The sequence below is a fragment of the Bubalus bubalis genome, chromosome 22 (assembly GCF_019923935.1).
Source record: "Bubalus bubalis isolate 160015118507 breed Murrah chromosome 22, NDDB_SH_1, whole genome shotgun sequence".
NCBI lineage: Eukaryota > Metazoa > Chordata > Mammalia > Artiodactyla > Bovidae > Bubalus > Bubalus bubalis.
The window spans coordinates 11987016-12014833 of NC_059178.1; the positions used below are offsets into that span (position 1 = coordinate 11987016).

Sequence of the window (27818 nt, forward strand, 5' to 3'; positions counted from 1 at the left end):
AGAAATGGGAAATGTCTTAGAAGGTCACAAAAACCAGTAATCAGGATCGAGGCTAATGTTCTATCCATTGATGTTCAAAGAAACAACTGTTTGGAGGCAGGCTTTAGTTTCTAGTGGTTTTTAAAGTGGGGGAGGGGGGGTCGTGCAGTGGATTTAAGGCAACCAGGAGGCTGTGATGGGAACAGGGAGACTGCAGTCCTGGACCCTGTGTTTCTCTTCTATAAACACAGATCCTCCGAGCATCACTATGAGGCCACAAACACATGTAAAAGCACATGGATGACGTAAGATGCTCTGGCATGGGCTCTAAAATAAAAAAAGAGCAACTCCTGAAATCCCTAGTGGGCCAAAGGGCAGGACAGAAGATACACCTTAAGCCCAAAAAATTAAGATTTGGGAAAGTTCTAAGGAGATTCAGAAATATCAAAAGATTCCCATAGAAAAGCAATTGATGGATGTGGATATTAATAGATCTTTAGGAGGCTGCTGAAAATAGGGCAAAGCAGATGTGTCACGTGGAATCTTTCATAGGACTGTGCAGCTAGGAACCAGCATGGGGTCTCAGGCAGGCGAGGTAGCCACTGCCTAACAGAAGAGGAGACAAGAGAAGCCACAGCTACTCCCAGACACGGAGCTCTGGGACAAAAGAGGCCAGGCATTCAGTCCGCAAGGGCTTACTGAGCACATTCTAGGTGTTCTGCCCTTTGCTTGGCACGGGGGAGAGAATGAGCAAAATCAGACACAGCCCTGCCTTCATGTGGCTGCAGTCAGGCGGGGCAGAAAGACACGGGTCAGAAAATCACTCAGATGGAAAGTGAGCTACACACTGAGATAAAAACACTCATGGAGAAGTGAGCCTGAGGCCACAGGACCATGAGACAAAGGAGTTTTTAATGGGTCTAAGAAGGTTTTATGGGGATAAGGGCGCTTAAGCTGAGAACTGAAGAAGCAGCAGCAATTAACAAGGCAAAGAGGCAGGGGTATGTGGTCAGACCCTTCTTTTAAATGTAGAGGCCCCAAGACTGGAAGGAGTGGAAGATTCAAGGAAGGGAAAGAAAGTGAGAGTGGCTGGAGAGTCAAGATGTGGCAGAGGGTGGACTGAACCAAGACTGAGAAAGTGGGTCAGACCCTGGGGTCTAGTGGACAGGCCACAGGGATGCGAGGACCAGACCATGGGGTCTTGTCCACAGGATTAAAGAGTTTGGTCCCCAACCGCAGTGGCACATCACTGAAGTGCTTCAATCAACAGGCCACACAATCACATTTGCGCTTGGTAAAGATGATTCTGACTGGTGTGGGCAGTGGATTGGTGAGGCTGGGCTGCGTGCAGGCAGCTGGCTGGGCAGTTCTGAGGTATTTCAGGGGACTGAGGGTGGGACCACGGATGAGGATGTGGGTGAGGATGGAAACAAATGCGTAACTGTGAGGCAGATTTAGTGTAAAATCCCCATAGTGGCGCTAGTGGTAAAGAGACCACCTGCCAATGTAGGCCACATAAGAGACATGGGTTCGATCCCTGGGTCCCGAAGATCCCCTGGAGAAGGAAATGGCAACCCACTCCAGTATTCTTGCTTGGAGAATCCCATGGACAGAGGAGCCTGGTGGGCCACAGTCCCTGGAATTGCAGAGAGTCGGACATAACTGAAGAGACTCAGCATGTACATCCCATAATGAAGGGCTGGGAAGCTGGGGAGGGCTGGGAGGGGGCATCAGAGATGAACCTCAAGCTCTAGCTTGTGCTACTAGACAGATGGGGATGCAAATGCTGAGATGGGGAAGCCCCGGAAGAGGGACGGGAGGGTCTTAGGATCACACTGTTTGAAGTTATGTGACACCCGTGAGGACATGGTGAAACAGGAGGCACTGACACGTGCTGAATACTCTCTGTGCCAAGCATTCTAGGAGGCCCTGGAGATAAAACAATGAAGAGATTCCCCTCCTTCAAACACCTCATGCTCAGCCTTGGCCTCACGCTGGAATCACCTGCAAGTCTGACAGCTACTGATGCTTAGGTCCCACCTAGGGGGTCTCAGCTACTTGGGCATCAGGGTGTTGAGGAGTGGTCCTGGGTGACTCTGTGGTGGAGTCAGAGTTGAGAAACACTACTGCAGAGCATGCCAGACCCAGCACAGCCTGAATCTAGTCACATAGGAAGAAGAAGTAGAAAAATGACTCAAGATCTTAGGCCTCAGAGATTTAGAACAGAAAAACTAAAACACGTGGGGATAATAGGGATAATATTCTTTGGATATTGAACCAATATATTTTCATCCTTAGTAATTTCTGGTTCCTAGATGCTCCGTGGCTCCCTCATTAAGAACTGGGCTTGGCTGTCTTGAATCGTAGAGCTTCTCCCATGACACAGAGAAACACCTCCCATGGTTATGGGAGAAACAAAGTTGAATGACAGATGATCCCTTCTCTGAAAGAGCTGATACTATAATAGAAGATGTAAGTCAAGTGTAACGTAAGGCGGGTGTGACCCATGCCAACATACAGGACAAAATAAATGCCAAGGGACATCAGCCTGCTCGTGCTGTACTCCTCTTTCCAAGTCACTACAATGGACCCCTCAGCTTCCTCACTCCTGGAATTGAACTCACCTTGCCCTTGAACTCACTCTCAAAGCAGACATTCCTCAATTTTCCTTGAAAGAAAAAACAACGGGCAGCCAGTCTGAAAAGAAGTAGCACATGCCAGGCAAACCCCACGTCACCTGCAGAGCCCAGAGCTCGCATCCTGCCCCCTCCAGGAGCAGTGCCCAGCACCACTCAGAACCTTCCCACTCACCTTTGCTTGGGGCTGATGGGAAGGGAGGGCCCGGGTTTCATCAGGCCTGCTTGAAAAGGAAAAAAACGAGGTACCTGGGAGATATGAAAGTGTGGGAGCGGCAAGGATCCAAAAAAACACAAACCTGAACTTCAACCCCCAACAAAACTAGTGTTCCCCACTCTCTGCCCTGACCTCACACTCTGCTCAGTGCCCAGTGCTCCCCAAATTCTTCCTGATGGCCCCTGACTAGAAGCAACGTAACAGCCCACAGTGAGACTCTGACGGTGCTGGACTGTGCTTTCTCTGAATACCTTAGGATGGAGAGTCAGTGGACAGACAGAACCTTCTAGAGCCCTGCCATTCTCCAGAAGCAACCACAGATAAAATCAAACCAACACTCAGCATTTTATCACTGTCCATCTCCACTGTTCTGAGGACTTGGTAAGGAGTATCAGAGGGAGGCCTGGACCTCAGGGATTTCAGAGTAAGGAGTTAAGGTTGTATCCCTTCTGCAGTGTGAGGTCACTGAGGGTTGAGAGGATCAAGGTGTTTAAGATAGATCTAGCTGCCCAAGTGGCTTGGCCTGGTGAGTCACTAAATAAAGGGAGGAGGTGACAAGAATCACACCCTCAGAAGCTCACAGGTCCTCAACTATCCTAGAGATGCACTAGAACATTCTCTGAACCAGTGTGTGTGACAGTATTTCAGTCAACTAGGGCCCCTGCTCACTGCTCCGGAAACAGAACTCCTGGGCCCTCCGGCCACCACGGCTCAGGCCACTGGACCGGGCCCTGGCTGTCTGGGAATAGCTGTCCCTTCCCAGGCAGGTCCTTGTTTCCAGGCAACCATTTTAAGAAAAAAAGATGTCACTTTTCCCTAAAGATCCTCCATGAAAGGGATTCCTCTGTGTCCTTCTCAACTTGACCAGGACTTCCTTGTGTCCCTCCCACCTCTCTCAATCAGCCCCTCCCTCACCATGAGGTAGAGAAGAGCTAAGCTGATGCTTCCCCAGGCACAGATGGGACAGCTGAGAGCCTGACTTAGTCCATTTCCTTATTGCCCCAGGGACCCAGGTGTAAAACTGTAACCTCTGTTTAGGTTTCCAGTAAATGACTCCATCCTTTCTATAGATAATTTATGACCTTCTTGGTATTGTACTCAGCACAGTTCAGTCCAGTCACTCAGTCGTGTCTGACTCTTTGCGACCCCATGGACTGCAGCACGCCAGGCTTCCCTGTCCATCACCAACTCCTGGAGCCTACTGAAACTCACGTCCATCAGCACAGTAGTACATTAAAAAAAAAAAAAATCAGATCCAGTCTCTGTCCTCAAGGAAGATTAAAGACCAGAAGAGGCTTAATATTATTCACAAATGTCCATAAAGAGAGAAAGCACACGACAGAATGTGAAAGAATCCAGGAGAACCAATTGAGGGAAATACCACAGACAGAGGGCACCCATGAGTGGATGCTTCGAAATCGAAAGATTAGGACAGTGGATTGTGACAAACCATAGAGAAAAACCACACAAATCTAATTATGTGGAAATCAAGGCAATGGCACCCCACTCCAGTACTCTTGCCTGGAAAATCCCACGGATGGAGGAGCCTGGTAGGCTGCAGTCCATGGTGTCGCTAAGAGTCAGACACGACTGAGCGACTTCACTTTCACGCATTGGAGAAGGAAATGGCAACCCGCTCCAGTGTTCTTGCCTGGAGAATCCCAGGGACGACGGAGCCTGGTGGGCTGCCGTCTATGGGGTCACACAGAGTCGGACACGACTGAAGTGAGTTAGCAACAGTAGCAGCAAGCAACAAGAAGAAAAACAGACTTCTCTCAAATGAATAGAAGAAACACGGGAGGATGTATCATACACCACAGTACCCACCGGCTCTGGAGAATCCCCACAGCCCAGGGACAGGGCTGCCGAACCCCAGCGGTGACCACTCCAGGCCACGTGAATGTGGACAGGGATGATATGACCTCCACCAGAGAGCAGGCAGCACTTTTGGGAGGCAGCAGCCTGGGAACATCCACCCCGGGCCATGTGAAATCCCACTTTCTCCCCTCAGCAGCATGACGTCCCTGGAAGGTTGGACACGGTGGGGTCCTGGCTGGGATAGCACTGAGTCAGGCTCTTCAGGCCATGAGGGTGCCCCATTGGCCTGGAGTTTGGGTAGCCCCCGACCCCCAGGGGTCCCTCCCATGGATGCCAACACTAAAGAACACTCGCATGGCACTTCCAAAGCTTACTTTGTGCTTTTACAAACATCTCTGATTCTGCCACATCCCTGGGGGGGCAGGCGCTCTACGGTTTTTCTTGCAGCTCATGGTTCTGTTGAATCATTCCCTGCTGGGTCTAGCATCTCTCCGTAAGCACATGCGACTAACAATTTTTCCACCTTTGGCTTCAGGACATCTTCACTGTCCACCTCCCTGGGAAGGACAATGTGAGGGCCAATGGTTTTCTGCCCTCAAGGGACTTAGTGTCCATCTGGGGGTTACAACTGGAGGGTTAATACTGAGGGGGCACCAGAAGCCAGTGTTTGGGTGAGTACTCAACAAAATGCACAGACCCTGATGCAAAATCAGCTCACAGGACAGAGAAAGCACTGGTCTGGATCAAGCAGGAAGCGACAAAGTACCAGAGGGGGTTGAATGATATCTGACACTTAGTAGAAACACAAGGCTTTTGTGGCGGGCAGGGGCAAGGCTGATTCTCATTATCCGTGGTAGTTATGTCCTATATGGGCTCCCCAGGTGGCGCTAATGGTAAAGAACCTGCCTGCCAATGCAGGAGACATAAGAGATGCAGGTTCAATCCCTGGATCGGGAAGATCCCCTGGAGGTAGACATGACAACCGACTCCAGTATTCTTGCCTGGAGAATCCCATGGACAGAGGGAGCCTTGGTCTCTACAGACACTGAATTAGTTACCTTGGAACCACGGCTCCCAGGGCAAATACAGGGTGAGGTTCCTCGGAGCCTCCCTTGGGCAAAACAGTGGAGCCACTTGACATACATTTTGCTGAATTTCCTCTTCCTTTTTCTGGATGTGCCATATTGTGGATTCATTAACACTGAACCCTGGGTCGGCAGCACCATAACACACACCTGAAGCATGCTTATCAAATGTGTGCTACACGTATATTCTCCTGCGGGCACATCACAGTCTTCTTGCCCTTAGGAACGCTAGACAGCCCTTCAGCTCTCCACCCAGGAGCATTTTAAACAATGAAGTCACCGACAAAATGCACAAAGTGGCACTAAAGAGACACAGAAAGGAAGCTTGTTTAGCGTCTGAGAGCTGAAACAAGAAGCCAGTGTCACCTTCGTTGGATCTCAGCTGGGAATGTGAGCGACTCAAAATTTTGCCTTTCTGCTCTGACCATGAACAGCAGAGAAAGCCGCAGAAGTCCTGAGCTGGGGGCTTACAAATCAGTGTTGGTGGGTAGGCGCGTTGGCAAACGCAGGCTCCGTGAACAACGAGGATCAGTTGTACTCTGTTACAGAAGGGCTGTGAGGAGAGGCACTCGGTCCCCATCTGCCAATTGAATCTGACTGTAAACACAGGTGAAGGAGGCTCTCAGGTGGGGGAAATGAAGCAAGGGTGGGAAGCTGGTTCTGGGGTAATGTGGTGATGGGAGGGGGCGTGACTATCGAGGCAGAGGTGGTCAGATAGGGGGTGGGCCGTGACTATCAGGACAAGGGATCAAACTTTAACCAGCAGATCAGGGAACCTGGCAAGGGCAGGACTGGAAAAGAGCATAATTTTAGGACCTTGAAGGATGGGTCAGGAGAGGATGCTCTGGACAAAGGCCATGTGAGGTCAGCACCGGGCCACCCCTGGATCCTTAGAATGGCGCTGAGTGGCTGGTCTAGAGTGAGTGAGAAGAGGAAATAGCTTTGTGGTGTCAGACTCCCAAGTCTCCGTATCTGTCCAAAAGGAACAAGCCATCGAGGCAGGCCGAACGCCCAGAGGGCGGCCTTCCCTGACCCCGTCCTCCGTCTCCCTCTTGCATGCGCCCAGGGCTCCCCATCACGCATCACGGTTGTTTACCTGCCTGTCGTCTTTGCTGACATCCATTAAAGCCCTTGAGGTGTCCAGACACTTGCACATGATAACTCGTGATGGGCATGGTCCTCACGTCAGAGGTGGGTGTTATTACCATTCAGCCCATTTACAGATGGGAAATGCACAAGGTTAGTGGAGCTCTTAAAACTCTCCGAGCTGACAGGCTGACGCCAGAGCTCGCAGCTGTAGCCACACACCCAGCAGCTCTTGCTTGCTCACGGCTGAATCCCCGCAGCTTAAAAGTGACTTGGGGCATCCAAGTGACTCCAGAAATATAATCTGAAAGCCTTTCATCTCTGACCTTCCAGGCAGCGCCACTTGGTACACAGACCCCTCCTTAGCCCAGAGCTTATAACCTCCCTTTTCCGGGGCTTCAAGAGCTTCCAGCCTCTGCGACCTCACGGGTCCCACCCATGCTCAGAAGGACCTTGCACTTGGTTTAATGCTCTGCTGTGGCCGTCTTGAAAATTCTTAATTTTGAAGCAAGGGGCCCCATCTTCCTATCGCACTGGGCACCTCAGATTCCACAGCCAGTACCGCCCCTGACTCCCCCATCTCCTCTCCCACAAGTCAGTGCAAGCGGCCTCCACTTTGTTGAAAACTTTCCATCCCAGATTAACATGTACATTTCTATTCTGGTTCTGGAGCCAACTAATGCGTGTAACTTAATCACACTGTTGTTTGTTCAGTCTGGCTGTAAACCATGTAAACTCCATCCTCCCGGGAGCTTTCGCTGCCGCGTGGGGAATTAACAACACACGTCAAGCTCGTTACATGACTCTCCCAGGGTTCTGCTCCGATGTCTGCTCTCAGAATTTCTAACCCTGAGCAGGCTGCATTTCAGCCCTGAGAGATGCCTGCCCTTCAATGACTGAATGTGAGCTCCTACCCTTAAAGTCCCCTCAGATCAGAAATAACAAATCCAAACAAAGAAACTCTAACCACATACTGTTTCTATCTCTGCTCAAGGGTAAATGACAAGACATGATACCTGAAATCTGTCTCCGTAAAGTGTTTCCAAAAAGATAAGAAAAATGGATCCTTTTCTCCTCCCTGCTCTAATCTGGATATAAAATGAAATTTAAATCAACAAATAGGTGACTGTGCCGGAGCCTTAGTTTATTAATCAAACAAGTGGGTCGAGTAACTTATCTAAATTTAATACCTTGGCCAAACAGAACTGCATTCAGCTCTCAGCCATGAGAATCATGAGATAGACATATCCAGCACTGCTGAGCAGCTCGTCTGAGCCAGCTTCCCTGGTGGCTCAGATGGGTGGAGAGACACAGGAGGTTCCAAAGGAAGAAGTGCACGGGAGAGGGGAAGGCTGGCGGGGTTACCAGGAGACCCTGGATTTGGCCCCAGGTTCTGCTACTGGTTAGCTCTTGGAGTTGGGTTGATAGCATTTCACTCTCTGGACTTTGATTTCCTACTCTAAATTTTTTAGAGTAATTGTCAGTATTTTACTGACATAAAAATATTTGGTGATAGTGAGATTAAATACGACCATCAATCCAAAAAACGCTTTGTAAAACCTTAAAGTTTTATTCTAAAATATGAGATGCTATTGGGACAAGATCTTGCATGTCCTAAAGGGCCTTAACAAGGTGCACATTTGACTCAAGCAGGTCCCAAGCCACTGCCTGGACCCTGAAAGGGTTTCAAGAAACCCAGGCTTCAAGGAGGCCAGATGAGAATGCAATGGAAAGAATTTTACTCCCCTGGCCTGCCAGCCCTTGGCCTCCTAAAGCGATCAGATGCTGGATTTGGAAACAGTCAACCCGATAGAATTCTTCACACTTCTAATTACTTCATGATTTGTACACATTTTGGCGGTTGCTTCAAGGCTGTTTTATTAATTCACAGATTTTCACTATTTTTGCTTCTCCTTCTCTTGCCAATTAGCTGAGCGGGCTGCAACTTGGCATCTGGGGAGCGCTTCAATGGGAACCAGCCTCCCCCCTGCACCCTGGACCCCACCCCCTGGGAACTGCAGCTCAGCGTGAGAGTCACAAGTCACCACGGGGCCCAGATGGGTGGGGGCGGCCTGGGGGAGCTAATTCCCTGGTGACTAAACCTCTGCTTTGGAGAGAAGAACCTGTGTCAGCTCGCCCACTCCCCAGCCCCGTGGCTCCACTCAGAACCTAAGACCGCGGGAGGACGCGGCCGTCACCAGACTTGTCTCACTGACCTCACGAAGATGCTTACTCCAGGCCCCAGGAAACCATGAGAGAGCACCCCATGCAGCCAGGTCTCTGGGGTGGCCTGTAAACACCCTCCAAAGGCATGGCCACAAGAGAACCTGCCCTCTGTGCCATTCCTGGGCAGGCCATACTGGGCTCAGGATCTGGTTCAAGTCCTGCCACTCAGGGGCCTCGCCTGACCTCGCAGAACAGGGATGATCACATGTCATGTCCTCCTCATCCAGGTGCTGTTAGGGACAGAATGCCGTCACTGCCAAATGCCGCCAAGGGGCCATTACCACCAGACCAAACTGCTTTGAATGCACCCTGGTGGTGGTGTTCTGGTCCCACTTTTCAAATCATTTTCAGGTCAGAAGGATCTCAAATCTGACTTCTGGAAGGAGGAGGAAGCATGGTTGAAGCCTTTCCTTTCCCCGGACCCCAGGCCAATGCCGAAGCAGGTGGCAAGGAGCAGGAAGGAACATTCTGGAAGGTACTGTTTTCTGCTTCCTCACTGCTATCCATTGGACCCTCCTAGATGATTTTTGTCAGCTTGTTGCTTCTAGAGAGGTCCAGGCAGGATCTAACTGAGGAAACACAAAGGGAGTTGAAATAAAAGACACTTGGCCAAGACTTGAGGGGGGAATGCGAAAGTGCATTGGAAAGGAAAGTTGGAATGCTCTACCCTACTGTATGTACAGGGCCGAATGAAAACACCCATCTGTCTTGCAGATTGATGGCGGGCTGAGGAGAGCAAGGAAGCTGGTTTCTCTGTGCAGAGAACATGCAGAGGCTCCCTTAAATTACACCTACGTGATAAATGACATCACATACCAATTAACACCTGCAAAGAGCCACTTGGGCACCAGGTGTGGGAATACCAACAACAAAGGCTTTCTCTGAACATCAGAGAAGCCTGGGTGTGTGAGTGACACTACGGACCGAGGCTGTGGCTCATTCTGAGGATTTGGAATGAAGCTCCCTTGCTCAAGTCTCCTGTGACTGCTGGTGAGCCAGCCAGGCCTTGTCCTGTCTGAGGTTTAACCTGAGAGAGGACAGCAAGAAAAGATAGGAAGGCAAAATGGAGGAGAAAGAGGACAAGTAAAAGTAAAAACAGGTTCTCATGGTGGGACGGCATGGGGGCAAGTAACCCACAAGAAATGGCCTTGACGACTCCTTGAGCCAAAGGTCACCAACCCCATTAGCCACGCCAGCATCCTTGCAGCCTCTAGTGAGATGCCACCCCAAGTCCCTCCTATGGCTTAATACTCAAGGACAGTGGGCCCCATGAAGCCCAAGGATGGTTCACCCTCACCTCTCCCAAGGAGCGCTCTCTGCCCACTCTGTCCATAGCGATCCTCCCCTCTGTTGACCTCACATCCAGAGATGGATATACCAGGTGAGATGGGTAGTTTTATATGCTAACTTGACTGGGCCATGATGCAAGATATTAGGTCAAATACTAATCAGGAAGTTTTAGTAGGGGTGTTTTGGGGTAGGATTTACGTTTAAATCAGGACACTGAGTAAGGCAGATCGCCCTCCATAGTCTGGGTGGGTCTCATCCAGCAGAACAAAATGCTGGCCTCTTCCAAGCGAGAGAGAATTCTGCCAGCAGAAACCCTTTGGAGTTCAGCTCCAACATCGGCTCTTCCTGGGTATCCAGGCTATCGGCCCACCCTGCAGATTTCGAACTTGCCAGTCTCCACAATCAAGCGAGCCAATTCCTTAAAATAAATCATGTATTTTTCTCTCTCTCTAAAGATATATGAAATCTCTTTGTGTGTGCGCGCATGTGTGTGTGTACACACACATCCTATTGGTTCTGTTTCTCTGGAGAACTCTACCACACCAGGAAACTAACAAACCTTAAGCCGAGGGCTCCTCACTTGCAGGGCCCCTTTCAGAGTCCTGGGAGGGGGCCTAGTAGGTTCATCTCTCTCCTTTTTGAGAAGGCCTCCAATGTGGCATAATTTTTCAGCCTCTCCAGGCCTGGATCCAGCCTGGCCTTTGAACTGGGCACTTACTCCTCACGTCCACCCTGGCGTCCACATCTTCACTCTGTCCTGCCCACATGAGCACGTCCACCCTCTCTCCTTCTAGTGGAAGCTCCACGATGGGGAGACAGTTCTGCCCCTTGGCCTCTGCTGTGTGTGTCACGGTCCTGGCACCTGCTAAGTGCTTGATGCACATTCATTTACAGAATGTTGGTCCTCGACTTTGGTGGGTCTATGGAAGGAAGAGGCCAGACAGGGGCTCTCGGAGAGGAAACAGGGCCTGGGAGAGGAAACAGACCAAGATCAGGGGCAGGGTGAAGGAAGGAAGGAGAAAAATCTCACCATTTCAAGCCAGCACCCTTGCTCTCCCTTAGCATCCCAGGACTCTGGTCACCAGAGGCTCAGTCTCCTGAGGTCAAGACCCCAGGCCTCCCTGATGTGGACCCTTTCCAAGGCCAGTCTCAGCTCCCCCTGACCTGCACCCACTCCACACCTTCCTCTGCTCCCCAGTCCACTCAGGGAAGCACAAAGCCGGCTGAGTGTGTAGGGCGGCCTGAGCTTCAGCCGCTCATGCTGGTTCCCTGGGGAGGGAATCAGAATGGAATTCAGAGCCACAAAGGACAAGGCTCTGGCTCAGCCGTGGACTCTGACAAAACCTACAGCTGACTCAGTACTCCTTCGGCAAGCCACTCTCAAGAGTCGTTTTCTGAACACAACAGGTTCTCTGGAGACCCCGAGGCAGTCACAACTTCCCAGGAGACTGCACCAGGAGAGTGTACCAGACAAGGCCCTCCAGGAAGGGATTTTTCTTAAAACAAGATTATCAACAATGACATCACTACCACCACCTCCACAAAACTCCTGTCACAGCTGATTCATGAAAAGCAAGTGAACCAAGGTATGAAAAGTTGGATTTAGGTTAAAAAAAAAAAAAAACAAAAAACAAAGCTGATGCTCATTCTTTATTCCACGAAAGGATTCACCATTAGTATGTTTAAGAAAAACAACAAAAACAGTTGCTGCTTTTAAAAAGAGGACAGGATTTCCCTGCTGGTACAGTGGATAAGAGTCTGTCTGCCAATGCAGGGGACACAGGTTCGATCCCGGACCTGGGAAGATTCCTCATGCCTCGGAGCAACTATACCTGTGTGCCACAACTGCTGAAGACTGTGCGCCCTGGAGCCTGTGCTCTGCAACAAGAGAAGCTACCACAGAGAGAAGCCTGAGCACCTCACCGAAGAGTAGACCCCGCTCACTGCAACTAGAGAAAGCCCGCACGCAGCAATGAAGATCCAGCGCAATGAAAACTAAATCAACAATGAAAAAACAAATTACAAATTCACCACATAAAAATCAGATAATAAAAATAAGAAAAACAAAGAATGACTTTAACACTCTGGATAATCCTGGCTAATACTTCGATAATACCTGTCTAACCTTTGCTGTATAATTACAGTAACATTTTTTAAAAATTTATTTACTTTTAATTGAAGGATAATTGCTTTAGAGTACTGTGTTGGTTTCTGCCAAACATCATTATGAATCAGCCATAGGTGTACATATGTCCCCTCCCTCTTGAACCTCCCTCCCACCTCCATCCCCATCTCACCCCTCTAAGATACAGTAACATTTTTTAAAGGAAAAAAGGATCATATAGTATGGGCTGTCTTATAAGCAACATACTATAAAAAAATCCTAAGAGACACTGCATCATCTAAGAGCTCTGGGCATCATCACACAGAGTACTACGATTTACTCCTGTGTTGGTTTCCTATACATAGTGTGTCCTCCTTTAATAAAATATTTGCAAATTATAGCTTCATGTACAAACCTCTAGGAATATCATTAGGAAATAATCATTTGGCTGGTGCTCTTGTATTCTGCTTCCATTTGTACATCAGGCCCTGGAAAACTTATATATTTGCCTGTTCACTCATTCTCTCACCATACGCTGATTATGTGCCTCCTACGTTCCCATCATTGTGTTAGCAATGAGATGTAACAGTAAACCAGTAAACTAAAGCTTCCTGCTCTAATGGAACTTACCTTGCAGTGAGAGAAGACAGATAATTTTTTTAAAAAACAGTGATTTTTAACAAAACCAGATTATGATAAGGACGATGAATTGAAAAAAAAAAAAAAAACCAGAGAGAGAGAGACAGGTGATGTAACAACTATCTCAGGAGAGAGGGTTATTTTAGCTAGAAGGCCTTTCTGAAAAGATATTGTTTGGGTTGAGACCTGAAAGAGAAGGAGTCATCCATGTAAACAGCTAAAGGAAGAATAAGCAGTGCAGGGAAAACAGCAAGTGCAAATGCCCTGGGGCAGGAAGGAGGCTGGTATATTCAGGAAGGAGGCTGGTGCGGCTGAAGCAGCAAGAACAGTGTGGGACGAGGTTGAAGAGCAGGGCCCCACAGGATCTTTTACATCATAAGCAGCAGTTTTAACTTCATTCCATTGTACCAGGAAGCCATGAAGTGCTCGGGTAAGGCAGTGATATGATCTAATTTGCACGTTTATAAGCTCCCTCTGGCTGATTCCTGAAATGCAAGGAATATATTCAGGGGAAGTAAGCATGAAGACAGGGAGACTAGTAAGGAGGTCCAGGTGGGCAGTGATGGTGACTTGGATGTCAAGGTCAAGGAGGAGGGGTTGAGAGAGATGCAAGGTGAATCCTAGAAGTGGAACCAATATGTGCTACTAGGTGAGCTATAAGGAATGAGGACAGGGAGAACTAAAGCAAGATCCCTCATGATTTTGCTTCACTGACCAGGGGCAACCATCTATGGATTAGAAAGTCTAGGGGACATGCAGATTTGGGAGGAGTCTAAATGAATTGGTAGAAAACCACACTGCTGTACGATGTTTACAAATCTTCTGTGATCCATTCCCCCTGCCTCCAAGGAACTTGGTGCTTCAAGCACGGAGACCCAGGTGGTCCAGGTTCTTCAGGGAATTTTCCTTACTTTATGGAGATTCCCCATCTTAACAAAACAAATAGAGTAAGCGCTCCCTTCCTAACTCCTACGGCTCTTTTAAAGGCTGAGAAATGATACCCAAAGTATTTCAACTGGAAAGGATGCTTACCATAAATTATTTTGTTTCTTAGGCTGGCTCCTGAATTAACTAAAATAGTTGTGTACACAGAGATATTTATCTTACTCCAAGGGCTCTCTGTCTCTGAAAAACATATCTTTGGGGGACAGTATCTGAAATAATACCATTTATTTGACTGTACAAGTCACTAATTCCTCCCCAACCATCACTAATTGGCTTGGGAGCACTGCCTTCCCTCTCATTACAAATGAGGCTGGTATTTTAAAGCCCAAAACCCATACACTAGGCCATTTGTGGTGGCTGCTACTCAACCCTTCACAAAATGGTCTTTCTTGGCCTAGAAAATTATTATTTTTTAAACAAATGCTGCAATTCCAACCCTATTCTGTCTGCGTCACTGCCACAAGCCAGGGACCCAGTGCCATGGAGACAGCTGCTCTCAGTCAATACGTCCATTGCGCATGGACCTGCCCAGCTGCTCAGCGCCCCCTTCAGGAAAGGAGGACTCACTGCACCGGCACCGGGGGCTGCAGCCCCGCCTCAGAACCGCCTCCTCTGTTTTCCTCCAGAATACAGCTCAGGCCAGGCTCCCTCCCTGGGGCAGCCCACGTCCAGGGACAACGTGACAGGTGAGCAGAAAGGCCTCTGAGTCAGGGCAAGTCTGAAGAACATTTCAGCTGCACGAGTCTCCAGAGTGTCAGACGAGGCTGTCACTGGGATGGCTTCACAGCCCAACTTATCCTCAACTCTGCTTCCCTCTTTCTTCTTAACAAACTCCCTTTACACAAATCTGTGTCACAGAGCCTGCCTCCCAGCAGCCACCGCCTCTGACGTGTAACGCAAGGGGCAGCTCCCCCAGGGAAGACGTGGTGGAACCCCACACCTGTCACAGGTGCTATGGTCTGGGCAGGGAGATAGACCTGCTGGAACAACCCTCACTAAAGCCTCCTGCATAACTCCAGTCCTTCCACACAGCCCCCTTTTGAGGCCTGCCTTCTCCAGAAGACAAGCCCCTTATGAACCCCAGGCCACGATAGCCTCTCCTGCCTCCTATTCTTTGGCTCGCTTTGGGTCTGTCCTCTTAACTTGTGGCCTCCATCTTCCTCCTTTTATAATAAAGTCCCCTGAGATCACAGTGAACTCTAAGGGCTGTTAATTGGTATCATGAACAGGTCCTGTCTCCCCAGACAGGCCACAAACACCCAACGGCAGGGCCTTAACCTACTTCGCATGCCTAGCACAGGGCAGTGCGCAAGAGAGTGACTGTCACTCATGAAAAGATGCTCAACATCACTGACCCTTCAGGCAAATGCAGTCACCTCACACCTGTCACAATGGCTATTATCAAAAAGAAAACAAATAGCAAACGTTGGTGAGGATGTGAAGCAAAGGGAACCTTTGCACACTGTTGGCGGGAATGTAAATTAGTGCAGTCGCTTCAGAAAACAGTATGGAGGTTCCTCAAAATATTAAACATACCACGGTGGTGGTTTAAGCACTAAGCGGCATCCAACTCTTGCGACCCCATAGACTGTAGCCCGCCAGGCCCCTGTGTCCCTGGGATACTCCAGGCAAGAATACAGGAGTGGGTGGCCATTTCCTTCTCCATGGGATCTTCCCAACCCAGGGATCGAACCTGGGTCTCCTGCATTGCAGGCAGATTCTTTACTGACTGAGCTACAAGGGAAGCCCATATAAATCACCAATTCCACTTCTGGGTATTTTTCTGAAGAAAATAGAAACACTTATTTGAATAGATATATGCACCCCTGTGTTAACTGCAGTATTATTAAAACTGCAGCCAAGATACGGAAGCAAGTTAAATGTCCATCAAGAAATAAATGGGTAAAGAAGATGGGAGATACACACACACATACACACACACACACACACACACACAGGAATATTATTCATCCATATAAAAGAACGAAATCTTGTCGCTTGTGAAAACATGGATGGACCTAGAGGGTATTCTGCTTAGTAAAAGATGTCAGAAGAGAAAGACAAATACTGTATGGTTTCAGTTATATGTGAAGTCTAAAAAACAAAACAAACAAACATAACAAAACAGAAACAGACTCAGAGATACAGAGGTTGCCAGAGGGAAAGGGTAGGAGGGAGTGAAACAGGTAGAGGGAATCAAGAGCTACAAACTTGCAGTTACAGAATAAATAAGCCACAGGGATGAAACGTACAGCAAAAGGAATACAGTCAATGATATTGTAATGGTGGCGACAGGGTAAGTAGATTTGTCACAGTGATTATTTTGTCATTTATAAATGTATCAAACCACTATGTTGTACACCTGAAACGAATATATAATATTGTAAGTGAATTATACCTCAAGTTTTAAAGAGATAGTAAATGCCGGTTGATGTCACTGACAGTGATGAGTAGTACGTGAAACGACAGCATGTGTAATGCTAAAGTCAAATGAAAGCATTGTGGAGAGTTGGGGAAGAGAGAAATTGAAGAAACTCCAGGGAAATCACAAGAAAACTTTTCTAATAACTGGCTCACTGGGGACAATGGAGATTTCATTTCTGGGAAGAACCCTGCTCCTGGTAGCACCTATACCCTGAATTATTAAGAATGTAATCCTCCAGCTTGTCATCCCTTTTCCCTCTCATTTGGGGTCCTGTCTGTGCTGATTAACAGCTCTGGAGAGAGAAAAAGTCAAATCCCAAATCTGTAGTGGCTCTGGCAAAGGATCTGCTTGGGGAGTCAGCCGAAATGGATGGCTTTTAGCAGACTGGGGCTCTCTGTGACTTTTCATTTCACGGAGTTACTCCCTTGCCCCCAAACCTATAATAGCAGCCTCCACCATCAAGATAAAGTGTCTTTTTCCTCCCTTGCATTCAAAAGCTTCCAATCCAGTAAATATTTCCCTATATTCCCTCCCTACAGCACCACGTATCTCTAGCACACGTTTTAGAAATTAAATACACTTGTTATTGTTGTCCTCTGGTTGTTTTCTGTTTAGGAATGTCTCCTTTTTTCACAGAGATGAGGACCTGAAGTTCAGGCATCTCTGACTTTTGTCTGCATGTTTGGAAAGCAGTGTGGTGAGGAAGAGCCTGGGCTTTGGCGTAGGAGGGTTTGAATCTCAGCTTTGCTTCTTAACCAGAAAACTTGATACAAGCCACTTAGCCTTTCCAAGCCTGTTTTCTTGTCTGGAAAATGGGGATAATAGAACTTTCTTCATAAGGTCAATGTGAGGAAATGAGTGAATCTGTGTAAAACACTGAGTACAGTGCCCAGTAATGTACCAGATGCTCAATAAAATTCATACTGTTTTTCTACTTTAATAGCTTTGGAGAGCCTCATTTCTTAGGGAGTCAAATAACAAAGCCTACTTGGCTCAAAAGAAGTAAAATTAAGGTAATAGAATTATTAGGTTGATACATAACCTCTCCCAAGATGACAGGGTAGGTAGGTAGATAGGCTGACGGGGAGCTTGGCTATGGGTAGATTTCTTCTACTTTCTATCTTACTTCAATGACTTTATCATGTTCTTTGTGCTGTAATTTTTTAATGAGTAAGGGTATATGACAATCTTCATATTTAACTGGGTAGCTTCAACAGGTGAATGCAAGTAGAAGGCAAAGGTTGATAAGCCAGTATGACCTAGTGCACATCTTAGATCATAGAGATGCACATTCAGCAGGCAGATTCCACATCAGAATTTCTAAAGAGGGAAAACTAAGACTTTGCATTTTATTAAATAAGTTCCTCAGGTGCTTATTGAAAAAGACCCTGATGCTAGGAAAGAGGGCAGGAGGAGAAGGGGATGACAGAGGATGAGATGGTTGGATGGCATCACCGACTCAATGGACGTGAGTTTGAGCAAATTCCAGGAGATGGTGGAGGACAGGGAAGCCTGGCGAGCTGCCGTCCACGGGGTTGCAAAGAGTTAGACACAACTGAGTGGCTGAACAACAACAGCAGCAGGTGCTTATGTTATTAAATGAGTCCCCCAGGTGCTTACATGCTCCCCAAAGTTTGAGAGGTTCTAGAAAGAACTCTGGATTTGGAATCAGAAGACCCAAGCTCTAATCTTAGCCCGGCGGCTAACTGTAGACACAGTCATGTGTCTTCCCGTGTCCCTTTTTGCTTTTCTGCTCTAATGCTGCCAAGTCAATGAGCAATAAGGCCCCTTCTGAAGGGAGAAGGGGGTCAATCACATTCCCCTCTGGGAACCTATGCCAAAGGAGAAAAGCTGGCCAGAGAGTCTGGATTCCTGAGGATAACTAAATAATCTTGGGGACAAATAAATATTCAGCAAGCGATAGGGCCCCAGCAAAAGTGAAGCACATGACTTGTGTTGCCAACCCAAACAGAGAAGCTGCACAGCCTGCATGTCCTCAGAGAGTTGGGCCCCCAGTTCTGTTCCATGGCCAGGAACCCTGCAGCACAGACCAGCACCTGCCCAGGCCAAGCCCCCTGTGGACTGGCCAGAGGCTTCCTCTTTCACCAACGCTGCAGAGAGAAAGGCCTGCAGAGAAGAAGGAAAGGTAACATCAATTTGGTTCATGGCCTTCAGGTTTGGTAAAAGGACCAAGAGGTTAAAAATAAAGCCTAGAAGATTTCCATGGTGTAAGCGTGCTCCCTGCTTGGGGAAGGAAAGATGACGGCAGGAGAGAGGCAGTCGTCAATGGTAATTCAGATCTGCTTGTCTCACTGGGTAAGTCAAGGGTTCTAGGTCTAGTTTAATGTAAACTCCTGAATTTTGATAAGGCAGTTCATATGACTGGGTAAATATGTAATGACTCATGGGAAAACACACCATGGCTGATCATTTCATTTTTTTCTGATGAATATTTTCATCACTTTTTCAGACAGCATAATTAAAATGATACATTTTTCATGTCTCAGTGTCCATTCACCTTCTTCTTCTTCTTTTTTTTTTTTAAATATAGTGTGTAATGACTGACCCACATGTCTTTAGACATGCTATAGAAAGGCAGTTACATAAGCCAGGAGTCTGAATCTTGGAAGTGTCAAATGCCCAACACAGTTGACACTCAGACAGTATTCTGCAGAGCAAAGTGCATTTTCTCTCCAGGTTTGGGATGGTCTTGTTTACCCTGATCCAGCCCTTCAAATGAGACGGCTCACTTCATTATGATGAAGACACTGTTATCAACAGAGCAAATGCCTTCCCATCAGCCTTGTAGATGGTGCCTAAATGCTAGTGATCTCTAACATTTCTAAAGATAGATTTTTTAAGTACCTTAATACATTTTAGAGGTAATTAAAAAACACAAGCACAGGTATCCTCAAAACCAAGGGAAATGTAGTAAATAAATAAAAGATGCAGCACTTACCCTCCAGGTTTACTATGAAGGTCTGAAATACAGGAATGGCCACTGGAAAAGGTCTGAGAGACTTGGCAGACCTCAGGTTTACATCTGAATCATTATGACAAAACCATTTTTAGAGCCCATCTTGATACAGAAATATATGCAGAGAAATAGAACTTAAGGGCCCATATATATTCCTCCTCTTATTTTCTCCAACATTAATCAAGCCATTATGGGGGAGTTCACATACAGCTTCTAACGTGAAGTGGGGAGGGACTTCCCTGGTAGTCCAGTGGCTAAGACTCCATGCTCCCAATGTAAGGAGCTGGGGTTCAATCCCTGGTCAGGGAACTAGATCTCCAAATGCCCCAGTGAAGAGTTTGCATAGCCACAGCTAAAGATCCTGCATGCTGAAACTAAGACCCAGCACAGCCAAATAAACAAATAAATATTTTTTTAATAAAGTGAAATGGGGAAAAATGGAAAAAGGAAGAGTAGGAGTCAGCACAGGGTATGATAACTGGTTTGGCTCATTCACTTTAACAAACGCACTTTCATCAAAACCAAGGAAGCCCGGAGGGAATGATCAGGTGGTTAAGGGCATCAACATATGAGGGATACTGAGAGCGTATGAAGGCTGGAGATGGAAGTGGGTTGGCTTCATATATTTGAAAGACCCACCTGCAAAGAGGGATCGGTTTTAAATGGGGTTGATCTGGAAGGTAAAAAAGGCTGTCAGATATACGCATACATATACAATACTCATATACCAGAAAAGCAAGCTTCAGGGCAAAAGAAAAATTTTCAAGTAAGTTGGCTCTTTCCTCCAAAGGAGTGGCTGCCTCCTAACAAAGCCGTGAGCTCCTCATCATGGGGACACAGTCAGGAAGGAGCAGTAACAATCTGTCAAAGATGATATGAAGAAGACTCTGGCATTGCATAAACTCTGAGCATCACTTCAGTGCTCAGATTTTCAGGTTCTATAAACAAGAATCGTTACAGAGCTAGAAAACAAGATGGCTGGGGTGTAGTCAAAGGCCTTATGGTTATAAGTCAGAGTAAAGATTTAACAGTCCCCAACCTTGGCTCCCTGGTGGCTCAGATGGTAAAGAATCTGCCTGCAATGCAGGAGACCCAGGTTTGATCCCTGGGTTGGGAAGATTCCCCTGGAGGAGGGCATGGCAACCCACTCCAGTATTCTTGCCTGGAGAATCCCCATGGACAGAGGAGCCTGGCAAGCTACAATTCGTGGGGTTGCAAAGAGTGGACATGACTGAGCAACTAAACACCACACAGCACTCATCCTAAGATTTAAAATCCTCTCTCGCACATTCCTGTTAAATCTTTTGAAGTTGAAGTGTTAGTCGCTTAGTTGTGTCCGACTCTTTGTGACCCCATGGACTGTAGTCCGCCAGTCTTCTCTGTCTATGGAATTCTCCAGACAAGAATATTGGAGTGGGTTGCCATTCCCCTTCTCCAGGGGATCTTCCCTACCCACGGATCAAACCCAGGTCTCCTGCATGGCAGGCTGATTCTTTACCATCTGAGCCATCATAAGATGACTGGGTGGATCCAAAGGCCCATTACACTTCTTCCACTTGATTCTGGATACAACATCAGTTGGCCCACAAGGATGGTTGCAGTCAGTGACCTCCAAGTCTCAGCCCCGGGAGCACACGGTTCTGTGCTGTTGCTTCATCGGCTCTGTAATGTGGAGACTGTAATGTGACCCCCTCATGTGGAACTGCTGAGTGGAACACACTGGAGTTTGTCAGGGGTTTAACAAACTGGAATAAGCAGCAGTCTAAACTCAAAAGCAGCTTTAATCCCTAGAAAGTCAAGATTGACAAAAAGTCATATCATGGGATTTTTCCTGCTTATCCTTCTGGTTAACTATTTAAAGTGCTAGAAGCTCTGCATTTTATTTCCTACCATGTGCGGACTTGATTCATTTTCTCCTTGAATTAAAAGACTGAAATTGCTTTTCTCTGTTGAAAAAAATTATTTAAATTTTGCCTCTGAAATGACAGAACTCTACATCTGCCTCATTTAGAGAAAACCTGCAAAAATCCAGGTGTAAAGAGAAAAACCCGTGGGTAGCCATTTATTTCATAGAAAGGTCCTTCATTATGTGCATCAATTCACAGAAACACCAAGCTTGAGGGCCCAGAGCTGAAGCCTTAGAGACGAGGTCGTTGACAGAGACAATGATAACGGTTCCCATTTATTAGCCACACCTGTGACACCAGATGCTCTAAGGTAAGCCCTCTCAGGTATGTTACCTCATTTAAGCTCTGAGACAGTCCCAAGAGGTACAGAATAGTAATGATATTTTATAGATGAGGAAGCAATACTTGAGACTCAGGAAAAGGGAAGACCTCAGCATAAGGTATCAGAGAAAGTGGCAAGTTGAGGTTGAAATGCAGGCAGTCTGACCCCTCAGTTGTTCAGTCGACAAGTCATGTCCGATTCTCTGTGACCCAGTGAACTGCAGCACGCCAGGCTTCCCTGTCCTTCGCTGTCTCCCTGAGTTTGCTAAAACTCATATCCATTGAGTCCGACCCCTATATCCTACTATATCCACTAGGCACCCCAGTGCACAGGCATTGTCAAACTTTCATTTTGGCAATAGAAGCTCTCTTCCCTTTTTTCCTTTATCTCACAATCAATAAAAATTAATACATAGGAAATTAAATTAATTAGAATTAATACATAGGGAAGAAAGGTTCAGAGCCAATCCCTAGCTTCTGAAGTGACTCTGAGGATCTCCAAGGTTCCATGGTACCCAGTTCGTAAACCAGTAGTCTAATACAAAGCCCTCATTTTACTGAAAAGCAAACTGGGGCCAACAGATGTAACTGGATCAAGGTCACTTTAGTTGTTTGCAGCTGGTTGTGGATCTGAACCCAGTTCAGTTTTCCACCCACTCAGCTTAACATTTCAGGCAGCCCCCAGCCTGCAGTGTGCTTAAAACCATCCAAAGCTCTTTCCTAGAAGTCTGTTGTTTTGTCAAATACAACTGAACTTGGGCAACCTTGTATGCGTGATTCTAAATGATCATCCTTCCAAACTTACATAAAAAAATACATACTGTGACAGAGATTACTAGCTGTCACCCAAGCTGTGTTCTCCCCTTCACTCACAGAAGACTAATTTTTAGGTAGACATGAGAACACCCAATAGAAGAACAATTTCTCAGTCGTCTGTGGACAGTGGGATGTGTGCAGAATTGGTGTGTGCACCTTCAGGGTCAGACTCTTAAAAAGAGGGACAAGCCCTGCTTCTCGTCTTTTTCTTCCTTCTGGCTGAATTAGAAATACAGTGGGTGGAGAAGGCAATGGCACCCCACTCCAGTACTTTTGCCTGGAAAATCCCATGGATGGAGGTGCCTGGTGGGCTACAGTCCATGGGGTCGCTGACAGTCAGACACAGCTGAGCGACTTCACTTTCACTTTTCACTTTCATGCATTGGAGAAGGAAATAGCAACCCACTCCAGTGTTCTTGCCTGGAGAATCCCAGGGATGGGGGAGCCTGGTGGGCTGCCATCTATGGGGTCGCACAGAGTCGAACACGACTGAAGTGATGCAGCAGCAGCAGCAGCAGCAGCAGCAGGATGGCTAGATTAAATACAGGTTCACCAGTGTAATTTAAATTTCAAATAAACAAACACATTTCTATCAAAAAAAAAAAAAAAAAAAGAAATACAGTGGGAACCATCTTGAGCCATGCTGATGAGGGCAACAACCTAGGGAAAAGGGAACAGCCAGAGAGAAAGAGCCTGGGTTGAGCTGCCATCGCATCAAGGACTATTATTTGTTGTCGTTCACTTGCTAAGTTGTGTCCGACTCATTGCGACCCCATGGACTACGGACTACGGCCAGGCTCCCCTGTCCTTCACTATCTCCTGGAGTTTGCCCAAATTCATGTGCATCGAGTCGGTGATGCTATCTAACCATCTCATCCTTTGCCACCCTCCTCTCCCTTCGCCTTCAGTCTTTCCCAGCATCAAGGTGTTTCCAGTGAGTCAGCTCTTCACATCAAGTGGCCAAAGTCTTAGAGCTTCAAGACTATTACGCTTGCAAACTATTGTGAGAAGGAAGGCAAGTGCTATACTGATTAAAAAACTAATATTTGGGGCAGCAAACACCCCCCTTGGACTCAAACAAGAAGGATGTGTGTATGTGGACCCACACTTCTGAAAGCAATGGGTCTCTCTCTCTCTCTCTCATCTCTCTCTCTCTCTCACACACACACACACATTTATTGAAGAACGCATGGGTGCTCCAATCAATTGGGACCCAGTGCTGACACAGCATGATCAGCACCCAAAGCATCCGCTTGCATGATGAACATCATTCAAGCCCCAGGGAAACATTTCTCCACATCTCTTGCCTTAGTCCTCGAAACAAAAGGCCACTGTGTCCAAGGGCTGTGAAAGATTGGGGACTTCGCCACTGCCAGGATCGGGGACAGATGCAGCCGCGGAGGATGGAGAATTTGATCAGTGCCAGCATGGGGGGATTAACTCGTCAAATCTTTCTTCACAGAGCATCAGTGCAACAGATTTCTGCATAATGAAGAGGTATTGTTTCCCAGAAGGCCAGAATATCTGTGGGTTATTTTTTTTTTTTTTGCTTCTCTTCATCTTCTAGTTCTTGATTTCATCAGTACCACTGGATCGGTATGCAACAAGAGTTGCATATGGAAAGTGGAGTGATAGTTTGCAATAATAATCTGAGACTAGAAATAATATACATGAAATGTGACCCTGATTCTTTACGTTGGTCCCTAGGCAAACTTTAAAAGCTACAATTACAAGTGGTTTTCTTTTTAAAAGAATATTTAATAAGACCTTAAACTAAATGTTTAAGAAACTGAAAATTCAGCTGTATTTAAATAACTAAGTTTTTTATAATTTATAATTGGTATGTTTGCTTTTTAGTTTTCATAGATTTGTGAATACTTTGGAAAAAACTATTTGAAAACTTTCACTTAAATTTTAAATTTTTCACTACTTTAAATTTATATTTTGATGAAAATAAAACACTCAAATTTGGTAGACAATCTATTTTTTAATCCTTTAGAGTCTTACTGTCAATTGAACATCCACTATACTAAACAAAATAATTAGTGACCTTGAAATGGAAGCAAGAAAATATATTTTATCGAAAATACAATAATATATGAATTAAACATTGTTACTCTGTTCAAATATTTTCCATCAACTAAACAGCCAAGAATGCAAAATAATAATTATATTTCATTATCTTTAATGTTTTGCCATTCTTCAGTGATATAAAGACCTTGACACATATATTGTTATTACAATACATATTTGTCACCATAGCAGAACATGTTACATGTAACAGTGATTTATAACTTTTCATCCTTTAGACATATGGTATGTCATCCATTTGCATTCTTGCCCCAGACCCTACAAATGTTAGAAAAGGGGCTGGTTGATATCGGGTCTCTCTCAGAACAACTAAACTTGTGTCCTATACAATGCCCTTATTTACTTCTTAGAGAAGTCAAAGCCCACAACAGTGTGAAAGTAAAATGCTGTTATAAATAGCAATCCTTAAAGGAATTCATTGGCCACTTCTACATCCACCGACTCAATGGACAGGAGTTTGAGTAAACTCCAAGAGTTGGTGATGGACAGGGAGGCCTGGCGTGCTGCAGTCCATGGGGTCACAAAGAGTTGGATGCGACTGAGCAACTGAACTGAACTGAACATCCTCTTTAGGGCATGCAGGACTCAGAGTATCTGCAGAATCATGTGTCACTGAGGGGTTATTTTGATACAACAAATGCTTGCAAATAAGTATGTGTATTAATTATCTATTGCCATGTAACAAATTACCACAAAGTTATCAGCTTAAAGTAACACATGTTTATCATCTCACAGTTTCTGTGGGTCAGGCGTCTACTCTGCTCAGGACTCAAGGTATTGAATGGGCTGCATTCTCATCTCGAGGCTTGACCAGGGAAGAATCCAAGCTCATTCATGTTGTTAGTAGAATTCATTTCCTTGCAACTCTAAGCCTTGGAGCCCCAGCTTCTTACCAGCAGTTGGCTGGAGGCCACTCAGGTCCTTGAGGCCACCTACAGTCGCCTGCCATGTGGCCCTCTGCACAGACCTTCTCACAATCTGGCTGTATACTTTTTCAAGGCCAACAGGAGACTCCCTCTCTAGTCTGCTAAGGCAGAGTCTTATGTAACATAATTATGAGACTGACATCTATCATCTTTCCCACATAATGTAGCCTAATTAAGAGAATGACCCCACCCCACCCCCGTCACCTTTCCCATTTCTGTTGGTTAGAAGCCAAGTCATAGGTTCCATCATGCTCAGGAGGAGGGGGTTATACAGGGTATTATAAAGGGGTTATACTCATTGAGGGTCACGTGGTGACATCTGCCACAGTGTGTATTCTTATGTTCTGACAGAAGAGAGAGATCTTGAAAAAGTTCCTACCTATCTAGAGAAGCAAGCTGATGTACATAGTTTCCAGAAATTCGTATAGAGCCCTATGTTTACCCGAGCTAGAAAGTTCCGCTTCAGGAACTCTGCTGAAACTGTCACTGTTGTTTACCATTGATCTCTCCAGGTGTCTAATCAAATCAGGGAAGTAGCCCATTGCTTTCTGCTCTCCGCCTAGTTAGAAAGTTCTAGGTGCGCTACTCATGCCCTTAGAGAAGACATGTTGTAATGTTTGGAGATTTGGGATCACGAATTAGCTGTTAGCTCCGTGAATGCAAGATCCTATAAGTGATACACAGATGATGACCCCAACCCTACCTGTCTTCTTAAATTCTGCAGCCCTGTTGATAAGAAAACAAGAAAGATGAAATTCTGTTCTAATGCCATTTCCTCCTTCCTGAGCCCTCCAGCCACAGTCACTGCCTCTTCCTCGTCTGCCTCCGCCTCTCCATTCTCCTCCAGGCATTCCCATAAAGACCCAGCTTCTTGTACAGACCTCTACACCCTCTACACCTTAATTATCCTCCTGAGATATTTCACTCCCATTACACTGGGAGATCTTTGAAGGCAGGGTGATTTTACTCATATCTACATGTCCAGCACCGGGCACCATCCCTGACATAGAGCCATCTTTCAACACGAGTTTGCAAGGATGGGTGGAAGGACAGACGGATGCACGGTGGCAGGGTAACAAGCTGTGCAATGGTAAACAGTACAGGACTGCAGGTGTCAAACCTGGTTCAAGCCACGCCACTTCTCTGAACTGTTTCAACTTTTCCCAAAAGTAAAAAAATTAGAATTGTACAATATTTAGCAAAAGAAAAAGACAAAACTGAATATATTTTCCATGATTCCATTTATAGAAGACTCAAAGCCAGACAAAGCTAATATTTAGAGGAGAGAACTGCCTGGGAGTGAGGGCATGAAGAATTTTAGGGAACTAGAAATAGTCTATAGTCTTATCTGCTTGCATAGTGTAGACACATGGAAAAAAAATCCATCAAGCTGTATGTTTAAGATTCATAAGCTTTACCCTAGGCAACATACTTCAATATGTAAAAATTTAAATGAAAAAGAGGAGAGTGTGCCTGAGGGCTCTGTGTGAAGAACACAGCCCCATTCCTGCACAAGAAGTCGGGCAAAGCGGGGTCAACAGTGTGATCATCTCGAAGGGATCCAGCATCAGAGAGTCCTCCTCAGTCGTTTCATCCAGGGCCCGCACCCACGTCGTGCTGACGTGGACAGGGGCCACTGAAGGAATGCTACCTTCTCCTCTGGGCCACTGTATCCTTCTCTGCAGACCTTGAAGATCAAGTGCTGCTTCATTAAACGAGTCCCTGAAGCCTTCCTTTGAGGCCAGGGAACACTGCCCCAGCTGTCAGCTCTCCCTGGGGTGACATCCGCAAGGAAACACTCTGGGCCAGGCCCGGATAAGGAGCTCCGAGATGCCTTCCAGCCAAAAGTCCTCTCTGCTCACTCATTTGGTGGAGCTTTGTGAGGATGCATCCAGGGCTGCTCCCGAGGATGATTTTCTATGCCGAACGTTCTCCTGGGGTCTCAGACATTCATTTTTCTAATGTAGGAAGTTGCACACTGTTGTGTCACTGTGGGATGGTGATGCTGAGGAAAAGCACAGTACCCGCGATGCCAGATGCCAGAGGTGGCAGAATGAGTAGCTTCTCCCAACACACATGTCTTTGGAGAAATTGTGTCTCCAGGTGAGTACACGAGAGATGGCTAAGAAACCAGATTCTCTTGAAAACCTCCTACTCCAAGCAATGAGGTTCTCTATCCCTTCCCTGGACTCAAACTCCACCTGAATCTACTAAAACTTGAGACTCTTCATTGGGGCTTCCCTGGTAGCTCAGAGACAGTAAAGAATCCACCTGCCATGCAGAAGACCTAGGTTCAATTCCTAGGTCAGGAAGATCCCCTGGAGAAGGAA

At 46.6% G+C, this 27818-nt stretch overlaps 1 protein-coding gene and 1 long non-coding RNA gene across 5 annotated transcripts in view; one reads left to right on the top strand and one right to left on the bottom strand.

Moving 5' to 3' along the window:
• The window catches only part of MAPK4 (mitogen-activated protein kinase 4), a 168030-nt gene that overhangs the window by 93260 nt on the left and 46952 nt on the right, over positions 1–27818 (bottom strand). The window lies entirely within an intron of this gene.
• Positions 4777–7471, top strand: LOC123331262. The gene is made up of 2 exons (XR_006547821.1): positions 4777–6926; positions 7155–7471. It is a non-coding gene; the product is annotated as an uncharacterized LOC123331262 (long non-coding RNA).